Source organism: Loxodonta africana, chromosome 16, assembly GCF_030014295.1.
Source record: "Loxodonta africana isolate mLoxAfr1 chromosome 16, mLoxAfr1.hap2, whole genome shotgun sequence".
In the NCBI taxonomy this organism is placed as follows: Eukaryota; Metazoa; Chordata; class Mammalia; order Proboscidea; family Elephantidae; genus Loxodonta; species Loxodonta africana.
The window spans coordinates 59,899,348-59,915,456 of NC_087357.1; the positions used below are offsets into that span (position 1 = coordinate 59,899,348).

A 16,109-nucleotide genomic window follows, 5' to 3' on the forward strand; every position below is an offset into this window, starting at 1 on the left:
TTACAGAGCTACAATAAGATGTTCTTTTAGTTTGGTTTTATTCTGTGACTGTCTGCCTGAGCAGGCTTTCCCCGCCCTCCTCCACAAGCACAGCTATTCAGCTTGTTCTCTGTAGGTTCATTTAATATGAGACCCTTTAGTTTCTAGAAAACAGGCCTGAACTGTTACTATGAGGTTGCGATACAGCTGTTTAACATTTCTAATAATCAGAGAATTGGCCTCAGATAAGTTCGGTTGTTTTTTTCCCACCTTGGCATTTTGCTTCTATAGCTCTGCTTTTGACCCAGGAAATCTTTTCTTGCCAGGCTTTGTGTGGCTTAGTTTTCAAACATTATCAGCCCCTTTCGGAAAGATGATGATGCAGACAAAAAGTAATGCAATATTAGCCTACTGTGAAGGTTGTATTCACAGGAGTGTTTCTTTTTTGCATTAAGACTCCAATACCCATACCGTTGAAAGCCAGTTAACAAATTCACGAATTATCCTTGCTTTATGCTCGAAGTTCATACTTAATTTGTTTAAGTTGTACTTACTTCCTTATCCCTGGCATTTCCCTGATAAAGTGTTGACTCACTCAACTTCCTGATATTTAAATGCAGGGCTTGTGAGACCCAGATAGAGATGTGTGTGTGTATGTGTGTTTGAATGATGGCCATAGATGGTATGAAGTCAAGACACAGCCCGTTAGCTGAACAAACAGGCCAGATGAGTTGCAAGTTTGAAAGGTAAAACACAGCTACTAAATTTGCTGGTTGTTCTTCTCATAGTCAGTTCCCATTCCAACTTCAACAAGACCCTTAACAGATAATGCCATTTCACTCATCAATTCTTTCTATATTTCTTCCAAATTCAGTTGTGCTTTTATTGTACTGCATTTAATTCTGAGCCTCTTTTTAATATGGCCATTCAACAAATATTTGGAATATATTTGGTAGAATAATTATAGTGAATTGAGCTGGGTTCAGTATCCCATGAACAATCACCACAGAATATTCCCAAGAGATTGCCTTACTTGACAGTGTTATAGTTCAGAAGATTTCTTGAAAATTGGTAATGCTAACTCACCTAGGTAAAGAATGAAAACATTAATCAAACTAAGTACAAAGCATCATGTGGTCAGAAAATAAATAGATGAGGTTTGGGATTAAGGGAAGGATTGGATCTATATTTAGTGTGTATGTGTATTTAATTTACTCAAGCAGTTGTGTGAATAAAAATAGCCTGAATCTTAAATGAAATACCGAGATACATTCTTTTGATGATTGTATTCTTTGTCTCATGGTTTACCTCTTCTTGAAGTGGCAGAAACCCAAATGTCTTCAATAGTCAAACTGAAAAACTCTAGTAGAGAAACGTCAAACTTTAGCAGCATTTTTAAATTTCCCTTCTCTGCTCATTCTCGCAAATTGGCAGGATGTTTCATGAAGATTTGGTCTCATGCTGGATGGGATTTTTTGAAGAGCTATGTCACTCTTCCAAATCCAGAATGTGTTTGGTAGTGTATCGCTCAGGGGCCAGTCAAGAGAAAAGAACCCACAGTAGGTATTTCAACAAAGAGAATTTACCATAGAGAATTGGTTAAACAGGTTTTGGTGTGGAACACTAAGATAACACAGAGGTAGTAACAGCAGGTTCCCTGAAGCTGAGAGAATAGAAGAGGCTGGGGCATCACAGTTCAGACCTTTGGAGAATGAACCTCTCAGAGCTGGGGCTTATTGGAGAATGAACCTCTCAGAGCTGGGGCTTATTGGAGAATGAACCTGTCAGAGCTGAGGCTCAGATTCATGGGAACCTAGGTAGTCACCCAACTAGCAATGGTACTACAAAAGCTCAGAGAAGGAGCCCTATAGAGCTGAGGCTCACCTGAGGAGGCAGTACTTCCTCATGGGTGTTAGACTTCAAAGGGAATGCATTGAAATTGTTTGGGATTTGTTGAAAGAAGGTAGAGACTGGGACCAACTACTGCTGCTAAGCTATTGTTGGGTTGACACTGACATGCCCAGCAAGCATATAGAAAGGAGTGGGTCTGTTCTCTCTCCCTGCCATCCATTCCTCCCTATTTGCAGAACCCAACAGGAAGACAGTTGACCAAAGAGACATGTAATTTGCAGAGACCCACGCCCAGCATCCCCAAGCAGAATACCAAAAAAAACCCAAACCCGTTGCCATCAAGTCACTTCTGACTCATAGCCACCCTATAGGACTGTCCCACAGGGTTTCCAGGGAGCACCTGGTAGATTCAAACAACCAACCTTTTGGTTAGCAGTCACAGCTCTTAACAACTACGCCAGTAGGGTTTCCAAGCAGAGTATAAAAAGGGTGGATTTAGAGCCCCATCTGGGGCCTCTGACATGGAAAACTCTTCCATATGTGCAGCTCCAACAGCATGGTCACTGCAGAGCCCTAAAACCCCAACCCACCCTAAGCACAGGTGTTCCAGGATGGTTAGCAAGGTCTCTAACCCTTTCTTGGCATTTCCACTTTCACCATTTTCCATCTAGGCTTCTCTCATATTGTTTTCATTAGACACAAGGTGTGTCAGGAATAATTAGTAATTAATAATAATTAACGTACCAAAGTTTGTGGACATCTTTTTTTTTTAATCAATTGGTTGATGATAATGCCACTTTGACCCATTTGAACCAATCAAGACCTCAAAGAAATCACCCATAATCCTATATGCTCTGTGCTGTGGTAAAAGTCTCTGGATGGTGCAAAGGGTTAAGCACTCAACTACCAGTCAAATGTTGGTGGTTCAGACTTACTCAGAGGTGCCCCAGAAGACAGGCCTGGCAATCAGCTTCCAAAATGTCACAGCAGGATTACCCAATAAGCAAGGTACGCAAGGGCTTACTCGTGTTTACTTACTAATCTGTAGTGAACAATTTCACATGGTTCCACCACATCTTTGCTTATTGTAAGCCCATGCATATCTTGCTTACAAGTTAACCCACTCCTGGTCACATCCTTGAAAACCCTATGGAACAGTTCTGCTCTGCACACTTGGGATCATTATGAGCCAGAATCTGCTCAGTGGCTAACAACAACAAACTGTGTTGTGATGGGGAGAAAAAGCTGGCAACTACCACTCTAGTTGTCTTACTACTCTTTTTCATTGGTTTTACCAGAGAGAGGCAGAGGATACTCAGGTCTGTCCGGGGACTTGAAACAGTTCTGCATTGGTCACAGAAGAGGGTGAAGGCCTTGGATAAATCTAGGTTTAGTGACTATGGTGTATTTCATTCATTCTTGAGAGTCACAGACTGCACTAACACAGATAAAACAGAGAAGGCAAAACTGGTGAGGGACCGCCATTTGCAAGAAGATTCAAGGAGTTGAGTTGGGTCAGAACTTTGTGGACAAACATCTAGTCTTGGGATGCCCTTGGAAGTTTTTAAAACCTTGGAACGATTGGTGTCTCTCCTCTGTGGCTGGTGTTCCTCTGGTCTCTCTTTGTTTTCACTCTGGTACAGAGGCTTGCTCCTTTTCTTAATTCCCCAGCACCAGTGTGCCTTCTTCTCAGAAGACAGAGAAGAAATGAGCAATTTACTATGCATTATCCACTGATTTATTTTTCATGCAGTGTGGTTCATGTTTCCAGTAAATGTTTTCATTTTACAACAAGAAAAAATGTAGCCGGTTCCTCAGTAAATGTTACTCGTGTATTAGTTGGGCACCTTTGTTTTATTAATGAGTGTTATAATGAAAGTGCGGGTTGTTGAAAAGAATCAATGGGTGTTTTTATTTAAGGCATAGCAGAAATGGTACAATGACTGTGAATGCATCATTGTCGCTGAAGGCCGGACGCGTCCAAACTTGCCTCTGATTGGTTTAAATCAAATAGGTCCAAGCACTTCATAAAAATGTCTTTGTCAGCCTGGTTTTGCTTCCAAACCTATTCATCTCTGTCAGTTTTTAATATTAGTACCAGGCTCCTGGCCATAGTCCATTAGTACTATACTTAATTGCCCATGTTACAGATGATTACCAATATAAAAAGCATTCATGTTTCCCCATCATGAGGCCGTTGCTATGTAGCTGTCTCAAACTCAGCAAAGCTTATGAACCCGGGTTATTCTGGACATTTCTTGATCTGCATTTATGCATAAAGTTACAGGAGATTAGAATGGGGGAAAAAAATACTCACCTCCTCTAGGGCAAAACCCTTCTACACTCGAACATTTTCTTTATTGTCCAGCTCTTAAGATACTCCAAATTACTTTCTTTTATCAATAAAAAAAACCAAAAAGGACAATGGCTACTTTTATGGAATTCTCTTAGCTTGGTTTTCTGGGATAGTCATTTGCTTTAAAGGCTTTGTTTTCACATGAGGATTTCTTTTCTTAAAAAAAAAAAAAAAATTAAGCACATGCAGGAGGGAAAAAAAAAAAAAAAACTCTTTACACAAAATACCAGATTACTGGTTTTAATTTTCCTGAATAAATTACATGGTCTGTTTCTGTGGAGCACATGAAGTTGTTATTAGGGATTTTAAAAGGAGCATTAAGCCAAAAGTACTTTATGATGTGCGTTTCTGAGTATTTAGAAACTCGAAATCATAAACAAATGTATTTGTTTGTGGGGGAAATGAGCAATTACGCTTCATCTTCTTGCATACTTAATGCCTGATTTCAAATTCTAACCTTTTGCTTTTCCTGTAAGTGTTTCTTGGGCAAGAACGTCATGCTGAGTGGCTGAGGTGGTTTCCTTTGCCGTGACGTAGGGTGAGCTATGCCCACATCAAATGCACTTGGGCAGAAGTTGATTGACAGTCAGCCAGAATCTTTGCCTTTCTTCTCTCGAGGTGGGAGGCAGAGTGTAAGGCTTCATGTTTGGAGTAAGATAAGGAGCCCTCATGGTGCAATGGTTATACAAGCTTGGCTGCTAACTGAAAGGTTGAGGGTTCAAACCCACCCAGAAGCTCCATTGGAGAAAAGACCTAGTGATCTGCTTGCCTAAAGATGACAGCCTAGAAAACCTGTGGGCAGTTCTGCTCTGTCACATGGGGTCACTGTGAGTCGAAAATGGACTCAAGAGTACCTAACAACAAGTATGTGCTTTAAGGTAAATGCCAAAAATATAGCAGGTTCTAAAGAACTCAGCTAATCATATCTGCAAAAGGGCTAAGGGAAAGTAAGGTGATTTACGGTTCTATTTATGTTCAGCACATGACTTGGTATAGTTTTGCTCATGTTGATACCCTTAAAGTTTATAAATATCCCATTCAGAAAGTCACAGGTAGAATCTTAGAATTATAGATTGGAGAGGTCCCTTTGTGGTCCTCTAGACCACTACTGCTCAAAGCAAAGTTTTCTGACCCCTCCGTGAACTTTTACTAGCCCATGATGAGCTAAGTACAGCAACTGAGAAGTAGTTATACATTTTCATATGAATAAGTTCTGAATAATCTAATGTATGCTGAATCTAATAATGAAAATGGAACTTGAATTTTGTATGTCTTTTTAAAAATTTTAAAAGCATCAGTCAGCAACAGATGAGAAATGTAGGAAACCAGTCCTTTACCACAGGTCGCTGGAGAAGCGCTGCTCAAGATCAGTAGTCTTAAACTCAGATGCTTATAGAGGAAGATAGCATAGGTGAAGGCAGAGGGCCACGTGGGAAAGTGGGAAACTGACGTGCACATCCCTGGTCAGAGAGGCCCAATAGGTTCAGCCACCACTGTTGCCTTAGGCAGATACAATCCCCGTGCTTCAGACCTTCCCTGTTTCCAAGATAATTGTTATGTGAAGTCACCTGACTTACATATATTGATTCTGATATTTCTGAAACCATTTTAAGTATGTTAAACCAAACATACCCATGGGTAAATAAAAAAAGATAGCCTTCAGGTTGCCAAGTTCTGTGAGAAATAAACTATCCTTGACCTTGGGCTACCTAGGCTGTGCACAGGAGTCTTGGTGATGGATGCAGTGGTTAAGAGATCAGCTGCTAACCAAAAGGTCAGCAGTTTGAATCCACCAGCTGCTCCTTGGAAACCCTACGGGGAAGTTCTGCTCTGTCCTGGAGGGTTGCTATGAGTTGGAGTAGACTCAATGGCAATGGGTATTTTTGGGTTTGGGGCTCTGCTTTAATGTCCCACAGTGGGCACAGAAGAAGCCGTGCTGTTGAACACACTCTTCAATAACCACTCTTCCCCATGCTGAGCAAAAGGCCTCTGTGGCTTCCCATCGACTTTGCCCTTTGGGGCTGACTCTGCCCTTTTCTCTCTAATGGACCTCCAAGTGCTTGGCATTGCTCCTCTCTCGTGTCAGGTCTTGGATTAAACACCCTTATTTCATTCAGTCAAGCTTCAGAGCGTGATTTGTGGATCCTTCACCAGGTTGGCTTGCTTTTGTGTAGACCCCTTCAATGTGTGTCTCTCAGAATATCCAGCTCCACTCCAATGTGACACAGAGTACTTCTTGGAATGTGGGCAGTGTCAGTCTATCAATGTAGCCTAAGATTACACTTGAAATTGGTAAGAAGCTCTCTCCTAGTGATCATTTTCTTTTCATTGCGTCAGATAGATTTGCCCTTCTTTCTTTTTTTGCTACTGCCCATAAGAGCCAATCAGTGATTTTTGAACATCTACCTGTGCAATACATTCTCAAGGATAACAGGAACATACAAAGCAAAGAGCTTAGAACAGGGCTGGCAAACAAGGAAGGGCCCTGCTGCCACACTCATGGCAGAGATTGCTAAGATAACATAATGCTGTTTCCCGCAAGACCAGGCTCAGCCCTGGGAGCCTTCTCGACATGGCACCCACAGGCAGCCACTACTGCCTGACTGTAACTGGAGGGTGCTGCAATCCTTGGCTTATTTAACTTATCACATGATCTGACTTACAGGCCGTACACACGTGAAGGAGTGTGAAATATTTAAGGTTATAAGAACCAGATAAGTTGTAGATACAAATTCCTAAGGTCAAAAGATATTAAAGGAGGAAGAGAGAATTTCCAGTTGGAATAATCAGCCTTCCTGGAGAATCTAGAACTTGAACTGGACCTTGAAGAGTTAGGATTAGAATTTAGGATAGATCATCATTCATTCCGTTGCCTAAAAAAAATCAGCTGTAGAATTCAGGAACAAAAAAGAAATTCTTTTTAGGGCAAGAACTGCGTGGCATCACCTCCCTTGAAGCTTCCCCCGGTGCACCTGGTATAACATCATGAATGCACCAGGGCTTCCGGAAATAGGGGTTGAATGAGTGGAATTAAACCCAGACAAAAAGGGTGGTTTACAAATGTGTTTGAAGAGATAAGAAATAAGGTGATGGAGGGAGCTATCAGAACACTTTTAAGCTGAATTTCAAAATTGGATACACCAAAAGCAGATATTATTTATAGAGCTTATCCTCTCAATATTTATTAACTCTCTAGGCCATGTCTTACCCCACCCGTGGTTCAGTTGATGGTGAAGACCAATTTATGGACTTATACTTTCTTTTCAAGCACTGTCTTGGTAAGGGAAGCCTAGCCACTGAGCCTCTCTGAAAGCCATACCCTTGCTCTACTGCCACCCAGGCTCTCTCATCTCTTTTTTTCCAAAACCTAAAGGAGGCCTCCTGGCCTTTATCAATACCCAGCAGCACAGGAATTCAAACACAAGTTGCTCAGAGTTAGGGCAGTTGAGGCTGTGCTGTAGCTCTTCCATCTCTTACCCCCACACCCTAAGCTTATCCTCACAAGGGACCTGAGTAGGATCTGGTGTGAGCACCCAGGGTAGCTTCTTCTTATCTATAAAACATTTCTCCCCAAATGACAGTCAGGTAATTTCATCCGCAGGAGCCGCACTCTGCATCACTCAGCGTGACTCAAAAGCTCTGATAACTTTCCAATGCCTGAATATTTCAAGAAACTTTTAAAAAGAATAACAAAACCCTAGCCAGGTCCCAGAGTAGAAAAACTGGTTTTTGTTTAAAAAAAATAAACAACGGTCTTTGAAAAATCTCTATTTAGAAATTCTTTAATTTGCCTCTAAATGCAAGTTGTAATTAATAGAAGTTGGAGTTTACACTGTTGAGTGTAAAAACACCCTCAGGCACAAACTAATCAAGTGTGTATGTCACGCTGTAAACTACAGCAAGTTCTTTGTTTGACCCAAAAAAAGCTTGCCAAACAGCAGTTTTTCTTTGTCAAGTTCCCTTTATTGTCTCGTTTTTGTTTTCACCCTAAATACCCCCCCTTCTTGAACCATGCTGTAGCATTTAAGGAACTTTGCAGGTCCCATGTTTTATTGATAGTTTTCATCAGGCATGAATTTAAATTTGAGAATAGATTAGTTGTCTTAGCCCCTTTTCTTTTTGATAAATAACAAGAGGTTTGTACTTATGATTTTCTGTCCTCGGGGCTTTATCATTAAGATTAAATAACTGTACTCTCAAGCATGCCACTGCACAAACATCTTTTCAATTATGTGAGTAACAGATGCCTTCACAAAGGAACTATTGAAAATTCAGAAAGCATGTTTCCAAAAAGAAAGGAGGAGAAAAAAAGAAGTATCAGATGACAGAAGAATGTAATTGTTTACCGTTAAAACATATCCTTAACTCTTCCATTGAAAACCTCTTGGAACATTTTGTTTTTGTACAAGTTACTACAAAGTTTGACCAAAATAATAAATGTTTTGAGGAATTGTCAAACATTTCAGCAACCCTGGAATCAGTGGTGTCTAACACACATGGGATTTAAGTGCAATAGTTGTTTGTCCCCTTTTGCATATGGATGCTGCCTTCCTTCATTTGTAGGGTGCACATCACATTGAAAACACTGTCGTTATGGTAGACCATTACTCTTCTTGAAATAATGTCCATCTGCCTTTGAAACTGATCCAGTGCAACTCAACTCTGAATTAGTCATTGTTTTCTCATTAAGAAGAGTGATTACTGCCAGCTTTTCAGACTGGCATTGGGCAGGGGAGGGTAGAGATGGGTGCTATTTATGGTCCATACCCCCTGTTGTGGACATGTATTTAATCTCCAGGACATAAAGGAAGCCTTCTATAAGTGCGTTTGTGCTTTGTTTAATGTGGCCTTTGAAAGACAAGGGGCTGACACCAATCTAGACACTCTCAAAAGTGGGCAAGAGGCATCAAAGAAGCAAAGCCCCTAAGAACTTACAGTCTAGCTGGGGAGACATGGAACTATCAGGTTTGGTAAGATGAACTTCTACAGGCCAGGATTGATGGAGGACACGGATCTTGAATTTTTCTTATTGTCCAGTATCAAGCTGGGCCTCAGCCAACTATGGTCACCATCTTTTGGAGAGTCATGGCATGGTTTTCATGGCATATTTTAAGAGAAGTATTCTACCCCAGTGCCCAAGCCATAGGCCTGCTTCTGTTTCAGTGGGTTGACCCTCTGTGGAATGAGTCCATGTGTGCTCCTTAAATCTGTTGCTTCTGAGAAAAGGAGAGTGTTCACCCTAGTTTCTTAGACAGTTTCTAAGGAGCTTAGAATTCGCTTAACCCAGGGGTGATCATTTTAATATCTCCCTCTGACCCTGACGGTGTATGAAGATGCACAGCTACCTTGCTGAGATAAGTGGAAGGTAGCACAGCTTAGCGGTGGAAGGCAGATCTGTGCCTGAAATCAAATGTTGGCACTTAATAGATGTGTGCCTTTGAATCATCACTTAATAATTTAGCTCTTAACCTCAATTTCCACATCCATAAAATGGGGATAAAATAATCTACTCGGGAAAATATATTTTTGTAATGGTTGAAGTTCAGGTATGCAAAGTGCCTTGTGTTAATAGGAACTTAATAAGTGGTGGGTGCCCTTATTGTAATGCTATGAAGTTTGATCAAAATAATGTTTTGGGGAATATATTTGGTGTTGGCGATGAATATTGAATATACCATGGACTGCCAGAAGAATGAACAAATCTGTATTGGAGAAAATACAGCCAGAATGCTCCTTAGAAGCAAGGGTGGTGAGACTTCATCTCACTTACTTTGGACATGTTATCATGAGAAACCAATCGCTAGAGAAAGACGTCATTCTTGGTAAAATAGAGGGTCAGTGAAAATGAGAAGGCCTTCAATGAGATGGATTGACACAGTGGCTGCAACAGTGGGCTCAAACATACTTACTATTGTGATGCCATAGGGTTGCTGTGAGTTGGAGCCAACTCAATGGCACCTAACAACAGTCAATATAAGAGCAACGTGAGGTTTCTGTCTCTACCCTCCCACCTCACCTTTAATCCAAGCCTTCAAAGCCTATGTAACCCCAGTTCAGGAAATCTGACATCCCTGAGCTACGGAAGTCAAGCCACCATCTTGCTGGGTTCTATCAGCATGTACCTCTTTCTTTTCTTTGCTTAGAGTCATAGTCACTCCTAGACCCGGAAGGAGGTGTCAGAGTTATCAGTGGTCCTAAGGAACAACTTTTCTACCACTTCCAGAGGCACGCGGAGAGTGTTAATGCCTTTAAAAAGTTTCCTTGTCTATCATTCCCTTTAAGTAGGTAATGAAGCCCCTGGTGACAAGATCATTTTCCCAAAGAAGAGAGCTTTACTGAAGGAAAGTGGCCATGTTTTGTTGTTGATGGTGTTAAGCCTACATCTCTTACGTATGTTAGCATGGAATATGTTATTTTTACCTACTTCCTTATCATACAACACAGTGGTTTACCCTTAGTAGCTTACAGGCAAGCTAAGTCTTTTGCACAGAATCTATGTTGCCTTTTCCCTGCCATTTTCTTATCACTTGGGTCCTGCCACAGATCTGTTCTCCATGGTCAATTGTCAGCATGACACCTCCCTCCAAGGTTTGGTGCTCAAAGCTTTCAGTTCCAAAGTCTCATCTGTTGGAAGGTGACACCAGAGGCCTTATTTTGTCTGCTCTCTATGGCTGCTAACCAAAGGGTCAGCAGTTCGAATCTACCAGGCATTCCTTGGGAACTCTATGGGGGCAGTTCTGCTCTGTCCTGTAGGGTCGCTATGAGTCAGAATCAAGTCTATGGCAATGGGTTTGGTTTTTTTTTTTTTTTTTTGGTTCTCTTGGTTACTGATATTTTGCTGCTCATACTTTCCATACCATTTGGCTGCTCCATTGAAACTCATGCCATCAGATAGGAGCTCTTTATCTGGAGCCCACATCTCTTTCAGATGGAGTTTGACTTTTTAAAAAATAGGAGCAAAGCAGCACAGTTGCTTTTGTACTCAGTGAGTCTTGTGCCCACCAAGGAAACATTCTTACTTTGCCATTCTTTGCACATTTCCATAGCACATTTGTGTATTTGGATTTTGTTTTGGTCCCGTCACCCCACCCATCACAAAGGCTCATCCACCATTTTTATACTCAGAGTCTAGCACCCTGAGAGGTGAACAGTATGTGAGATTAAAAACTTTCCGGATTTGTTGGAATCTTAACCAGTGTGTATATACTTTATCTTCAAAAAAGGAAAAATATACCTCTATTGGCTCCATATTTGGTGAAAGATTGCTTCCCACACTTCACAGTGAAGTTACATTTTCAATTCCTGGCTGAGAAGGGAAACTGTCTGGCCAAGCCTTAGAATTTATCAACCCTGGAATCAACTCGGAGATGTAATGACTCCATTTGGGACCAGATCAGGTCTGAAGCCCCAGTGGAACCAATATGTCATTTCTTTTCTACTGTCACGAAAAAACCTAATAGTCGAAGAATAGTGGTAGCATTTTAACCTGACACGAACACCGACTCTGTTTCCCTCTGGCCAGAAAATATTCTGTTCTAAGGGCACCAGCAAATCTTTGGGCTCGAATTTTTTTTCACTGGTTTGATACCATGAGAGTGTCTATGGAGTAACAATAAAGATTTAATCTTTGAATTTGAGGTTCAGATACAATCCTAAAGATTTTCCATTTTCCCCTCCCCTTTCTGGATTGAATCCACTCCAGACGTTATTATAATATCGTTTTCGAGAGCTCTATAAATAGGTGGATTCTCATCTCCTCTTAAGCTCTGTTTGCTAAATGTTTTGGCCCAAAAGTTCAGTCTTTCTATGCAGGCATTAATCAATACAGGAGACATTAGTGGTTACGCACTCAAATGAGATTTGACATTATTTTTCCTCTGCTCATGGGGAGGGTGAGTATTGTCTAATACAGATGATGGGTCTTTTCTTCTTTTGTATGGCATACTAATGATGCAGGCATGTGCGATATACATTTCTTTAAGGTGACGCTGCTGCTTTTTGTTGAGAGAGAGGCAAGGCCCTAGAGAATTTTAGAATTTGTAAATATAAAATTATCTGCCTTGGTGTTTAAAAAAATAATAAAAGGGAGAAAGGGTTGGCAGCTTGCCAGATTACTTACATTACAGTAATAGATTTGCTGACCCCTGACTTCTGCTGTAGAGAAATGTATTGAATTTTTCATAATATCGGATGAGGCAGATCTAAAAACCTGGCATACCGAGCACCATTATTTAACTTGAGATTTAGCAAAGCCGAAATCTTTTCATACCAGCAATTTCTCGTATGATGATGATTTAGTGGCTCAGGCACTAATAAATCAAGGTTATAATGCCATTGATTTGTTAATTTTTACTTGGGTTGATTTTAAGTCGTCTTTATTTAAAAAGAAAAAAAAAGAGGAGGAGAAGAAGAAAAAAAAAAAAAACCTTGCTTTTCACAGTGACTGAATTTAATAAGAATCTCCGTGATAGCAAAAGGCTCCCCTGCTGTTTCTGCTTTGGGGTGGAAAATGTTATTCTTGTATTATTCCTAGGGAAAAATAAAATCTCATGCTGCTACAAATCTTATGCCTATGGAAAGATGTTATTTTTTAATACATGATGGCTTACCTATCTCAGAGCCGTTAATGGCATTGTAAATAAGCATTTTGCTAATCTGAAATGTGAAATCTAGATAGTAATAAGAACTCATTTATTTGCCTAGCTTTCGATCCCCAGACTGGAGGGAGATTGGGGAGCGGAGGAACAAATCTCTCTGGATTTTCTAACGAATATATTGCTTTCCTTCCCCATTACTTCCACCCACCGAAAACCCAACCAGCATTCTTAGAGCTACAACACACTGAAAACATTTCTCCATTGTAATGAGTTCTGAGGGGATGAGGTACATTTTTGCTTTTATCTGTACCATTTTGAAGCTGATTATATCTTTGTTGTACTACAAATATTTGAGGAATAATCATCAGCAAGGCTCAGACATGTTGCATTATATTGAATTCGTTATGTAATACAAAACTCTTCAACTTCCTTCATTGGGCAATGTTGACCTTACATGGGCTAACCTGAATGTGTGTTGAATGTTTAAATGCTCCGAAACCTATAATAGCTCTCGTCCTCTTGTCCTGTAAGAACTACTACTAATCAAATGATAAGATCATTTCCTGTGGGGTAATTGTGTTGTACCGTGACAGGATAACTGAAAAAACATTCAGTGAAAATCACACCAAACGGAAATCACTATATGAAGCGGCGATTGTTTGTGTGCCATGAGAGACCATGCCCTGTTCTTCAGAGCCTAGCTGGTCATATTTCTACTTGCTTCCTTTTAGCAGCTTGCCTTCCTTGTTTTATTTTGGGAGTTTTTTTTCCCCCCTGAGCCACTATAATTATCTTTCTGTGATTTCGAAGGAAAAAATAATACTTGATTGACCTTTCTCTTACACACACTCACACTCACGCGTGCACGCACACACACTCATACACAGGCACACACATACACTCTTTCTCTGGAAGCCTTGAACAAGCAGGGCTTGTGTTTGGATTCAGTTTTACCTTAGTCATGCCTCTTTCCAGATACAAGAAACATTTAATTCCAGATTTCCGGCTTCTGGCTTTAGGCCTTTGACCAGCAAAGTGAAATATATTTTTTACTGCTGTCGGCCAGCCAGCTGCTGACTTGACTGAAGGAGAGAAGAAAGAAAGAGAGAAAGAAAAGATGGAAAAAAAAAAAAGGGGGAAGAACTGAAATGAAAATGTTGCCTTGCCTAGTGAACTTGCACAATTGTAGAAAGGAAATTAAAGTCTCCTAAGCACCCATCTAGCTTGACGGGTTAACCCAGGACCAGCAGGAGGGCAGGGCTCCTCTGGGGCCCACACTGGTGCTCCCTGACTCTTTGCTTCCCTTCCTCGCCCTCCCCACACTCAGAAGTAATGCTGTAATTCTTCTACATAAGGAGAATCCCTCATGGTGTCACCATCTCAATTAGAGAACGGAATTGGGGAGAAGGGTGGCGACAACAAATGGTGACCATTGGAATACCCAGACTTCAATGCTCCGTGGGTTCCCATGGCAACCAAACAAAAGTAAAACAAACCTATCTGTCCGAACAATTATCCCCAATAAAAATACGTTTGCATAAAAGTCAATTTAAAATATTTTTTCCTAATTTAAAATATTGAATGCCTTCTGCTCCCTGACAAAACTCCCCAACCTGCTGATGTTGAAGTGGATAAAGTCCCTGGCAGAACCATGCAGATAAAAGGAACTGGGGGGAATGCTGGGGACTTTACAGATGACTTGAATACATTCAAGTATGAACAAGATTGCTTTTTTCTCTCCTCTTCTGCTTAGTTATGCTTTTTATTATATAAACATTAACTATAATAGTACAGTGGGAAGCAGGTATTTGGCAACCATATATTATTTTAGTAAGTCTACATAGACCAGTTTCCAGTTTTAGCAGCTGTAACATGTTTAAACTCAGTTTGTAATGGGATCTGAAGATAACTATTCCCCATGGGCTGTGTTGATCTTCGTGGTTGGCCCACTGCCAGATTTGGGGCTCAAAAGTATTATTCACGCCTCCTTGCACTACTTTGTCTGAGCATGCTCAGTAAATGAATTGTTTCTAATATGCTATAAGTTGGGATTTGATTTTTCCATAATTTATGTGACTTTTTACAAAGGAGGGAAATATTATGATCACAAGTGTCCCCACGTCTCTACTCCTGGACTTGAACAGTACGTATGTTTAAGAAGTTGTGATCCAAATTGCATATTTAGAAACTGATTTGAGGAGAGCTAACGAATATGCAAACCAAAAGGTTTTTTTTTTTTTTTTTTTTGGCCTGAGAGTCTTAGTTTAAAAATAATTAGGAGTCCCAATATTTGAACAGATTTATGTTATTTTTAAGCCAAGTACATTTTCTTCATTGAGTCAACTTGTCTTATTTAAGACAAATTATGTTTGCTGTATGAAAGTTCATATTTTTAAGGCTGGGTTTTGTATTAATCCCACAGTGAGTCATTAATCATACCAAATGCATTATAAAAACTTTAATCACTGAAGTTGAAACTGAGATTGTAATGCAATCCATCCCTTTTAATTACATCAGCTATTTTTCCCTTTCAGATCAAGAGCTATGTTGCAAAGGGAAAACAGATTAAAACTAGAGCTGTTTGATGTTCCTCTTTTTAAAGCAATTTTATGCACTTAGTTAAAAAGTTATATAATTAAAATGCTTGAATTTTTCAGCCCTCTGCTTTTTGTGGCTGGAATGCTCTGTCCTCCTTCCTTCTCACTGAGGCCCTGGTGGCCATTCTCTTTGACTGTCACCCCAGAGGAGCCCTGGTGGTCCAGTGGTTAAGAGCTTGGCTGCTAACCAAAAGGTTGGCAGTTCAAATCCACCAGCCACTCGCTTCTTGGAAACCCTGTGAGGCAGTTTTTCTCTGCCCTATAGGGTCGCTATGAGTCAAAATCAACTCGATGGCACCAGGTTTGGTCACCCCAGAGTAGAACTCTTCATACTGGAGTCAACAACTCCTTTCAGGTGTTGGATAAGACAGCTGTCCCTCAATCATACTGTTCTTGTCTCGCATTGACCTTTTTATCTTAAGTGTTTGGTCTACATTTTGACATAAATGAAAATATGGGCTTTGGAGAAAAGCTAAGTTCAAATTCCACCTCTAACAAATGAGGTGAGTCTTAGGCAAATTATTTAGTCTTTTGGGACCTCGGTTGCCTTATCTGTGTTGCCTTACCTATTTAAAATACTAATAATATACCATGAGGATGGTGTGGGGATTCCATGGCATAATCTGTGTAATGTACCTGGCTCATACTAGTACCTACTAGCATATAAGCTTCATGAGGTCAGGGACTTTGATTGTTTTGTTCACTGCTATATATAAGTGCCTAGAATAC

General features: G+C 40.4%; 1 protein-coding gene across 2 annotated transcripts in view; it reads left to right on the forward strand.

The window, feature by feature from the left end:
* The window catches only part of ARID5B (AT-rich interaction domain 5B), a 200,918-nt gene that overhangs the window by 174,292 nt on the left and 10,517 nt on the right, over nt 1-16,109 (forward strand). The window lies entirely within an intron of this gene.